Below are 3,118 nucleotides of genomic sequence, written 5' to 3' on the forward strand. Positions count from 1 at the left end.
AGCTGGTCCCGCCCCCTCCCGGCCTCTATTGGCTGCCGGAGCAGCCTCTCAGCCCAACCTCACTATCGCCAAGGTAACAAGGCCCACCTTCGCCTGGGCTTGGAGGCTCCCGCGCAAGGGAGAGGAAGGCATTTCTCAAACCCGACCAAACAAGAAAAGGGAGCGTCAACCTTCCAGACGGAAACAAGGAAGGGTCTTGCCTTTGTGTGGCGTGTAAAACCCCCACAGCAGTGCTTCGCCTCTTCTCGTATTACACAACTCGGGGGTCCGGAGAGGGGCTAAGTGTGTTTCATCGTGTTGTTTTATAAAGAGAAAGCACTTTATAAGCTAGTAACAAAAGCGATAACCTTAAAAACCCAGTAAAGGGCTTTGTCCTCGCTCCCAATTTGGAAATGTTAGTCAGGGATGCAGATCTTTGCTGCAGAGGACTTTAACTAGGCCCCACCTCTGCTCTCCCCTCACTTAGCGCCCTGAGGAGAAGGAAACCAGGGGTGGCAGTGAGGTGGTGGGCTGGGCCTGCTAGGAGCGGGTTCAGCTGCTGCTTACCTGGTCTCTCTGCCCCTGAGTGCTATCTGGACCTGGAGGACTGGGGCGAGGTGTGCAAAGCCAGCATGGGGAGTGGGGAGTGGGAAGCTGGTGGGGAGGGAGGGAGGGAAGTCTGCGGTGCTGAGGGGCAGATGTGAACTTCTTGCCAGCTGTGAGGACAGAGGAGCCATCCGAGTCCAGGGTACCAGATGTGGAATGAGGCCACCCAGGCTTTGGCCCTGGTTTGGCCACTGAGCAGCTATGTGAGCTTGGAAAAGCCACCGCCCCTTTCTGGGCCTCAGTTTCCTTATCTGTAAAAACAATCAGTTGGATAGAAGGTCTCTTCTATGTGGGGATTCCTGGGAGCGGCCCACACCGGCTGTTGGGGGCTAGAACCGGCATATGGGGTGGGTGCCAGCAGGGCAGATTTAAACACCTCTCAGCCACTGTGGACTGTGGTGGGCTCCTTGTGTGGACGTAGTTGGGTTTATATTTGTTTCTCCTACTCATGTCTCACGCCTCTTTAATTCCTCACCACCTGGCAGACCACCGTACTCTTCATGGGCGCTCAGGAAAAGTGTACTAAACAGAATTGAATAGAATTAAATTAAACCTCACTGGACAGCAGGCAGGAGTCAAAATGGTGTGACAAAGTCAGAGCTCAGTGAGCTCAGTGACTAGGGCATGAATCCTGGTTCCCCCCACTCCTTCCGAGTTGTAAAGATTTGGGTGATTTGCTTCTCCTCTAGGGGAGCTTCAGTTTCCACATCCATAAAATGGGGCTAATATTACCTACCTTCCAGGGTCGTTATAAGAGTATAATGAATCAATATTGGCAAAGCCCCAGAACAGTGGCTAGCCCCAGATGGGAGAGGGATCTATAAATGGAAATGAGAGCTCGTTGTGGGGGTCAGAATGTCTGCTTTGGTGAATGGACTGGGGCAAAGGCAGGGTGCCTGCCACATGGGAGCAGAAAGGACAGTTCAGGCCCTGGAAAAATACCCTCCTTCTCCCGATTCATCTGCTCTGTGGAGGTGAGGGTCTTCACCACAGGGACAAAAGCAATGGGGCTGAGTCTCAGTCACCTCTGAGGCCTGCCCTTCCGATATCCAGCACGAAAGGTGCCCAATGCTGAGTTCACCGTCTTGCTCACCTACTGGAAGCCAGGTCTCCATCATCCTGCTTTTCTCAGGCTGTGGTGTCAAATTATCTTTAACTTCACAATCTCCTGTCTCCACATCTAGCCTATCTAGGTGTCCCCGTGGGACAGCTACATTCCCCTGCCTACATCCTGCCACAGCCAGCACTTCACTCCCTGAAATACACCCCCCTCATTTGTCCTCCTGCTTCCATCCTGTCTTCCTCCAACCCTGTTTTCAGCACAACACTCATTGCTCAGTAATCCCCAGTACCACACTGTCGTATCAAATCCAAATCTTGCCACCTGGCATCAAAGCCCTGGCCGCCATTTCTGCCCCCCCCCATCTCATCTCTGGTTACTCCCCCACCACCGGCCATCTTTCCCATATCTGACTTGGCTTACACCTGTCCTTCCATAGGATGTCCTCATCCCCTCAGCCCTGCCCATCCTTACCCTTCATTTCTGTCCAACCATTGTCCCAAGCGTTTCTCTTCCAGAAACTTTAAGTTGACCCAGGGTACCCCATCCCCACCCATTCCTCCCCATGCCCTTTGCTCAAGAACCAGACCGTTGACATGAGTCTGAACCTATTTATTCGATGCAATTCCACAAAGATGTGCCAAGCATGTCAAGATGCAAGAGATAAGCCACATGTGAACCCTGCTTTCAAGAAGTGAGTAGTCTCATAGAGGAGAAATCATATGGTCAGGATATAACTTAAAATAGAAAGTGAGGTGTCGGGACGCCTGGGTGGCTCAGTTGGTTAAGCAGCTGCCTTCGGCTCAGGTCATGATCCCAGCGTCCTGGGATCGAGTCCCACATCGGGCTCCTTGCTCAGCGGGGAGCCTGCTTCTCCCTCTGCCTCTGCCTGCCATTCTGTCTGCCTATGCTCTCTCTCTCTCCCTCTCTCTCTCTGATAAATAAATAAAATCTTAAAAAAAAAAAGAAAAAGAAAAAGAAAAGTCTTTAAAAAAAAAAAAAAAAGAAAGTGAGGTGTCACAGGAGAGTTTTCCCCTCCGAATACTGTTGAGCACCGTGCGCCAGCCTGTGTGATAGTGGCCAAGGATGTGTCAGCAGGCAAGACCACCCTGTCCCTGCTCTCATGGACCTTGAAGCTTATCGCAGGAAAATGACAAGTCCACACATAATTACGATTCCAGGTGATCTGAGCTATGGTGGGGAACATCTGCTGGGGCTGGGCCAGAGTGGAAGGCTGAAGAGTGGCCTTGCCCAAAGTGTCCACATCCAATCCCTAGAACCTGTGACTACGGTATCTCCCATGGCAAAAGGGATTTTGCAGATGTAGTTAAATGAAGTTTGTTGGGCTGAGGAAAGCAGCTGGGATTACCCAGATGAGCCGAATCTGGTCAGAGGACCACATCAGAAGACTTTTCTGGTTGTGGTCCAAGAAGGAGATGACACAGTGAAGGAGACGTTGAAGATGGAAGGGGC

The sequence above is a fragment of the Neovison vison genome, chromosome 10 (assembly GCF_020171115.1).
Source record: "Neovison vison isolate M4711 chromosome 10, ASM_NN_V1, whole genome shotgun sequence".
Classification (NCBI taxonomy): Eukaryota; Metazoa; Chordata; class Mammalia; order Carnivora; family Mustelidae; genus Neogale; species Neogale vison.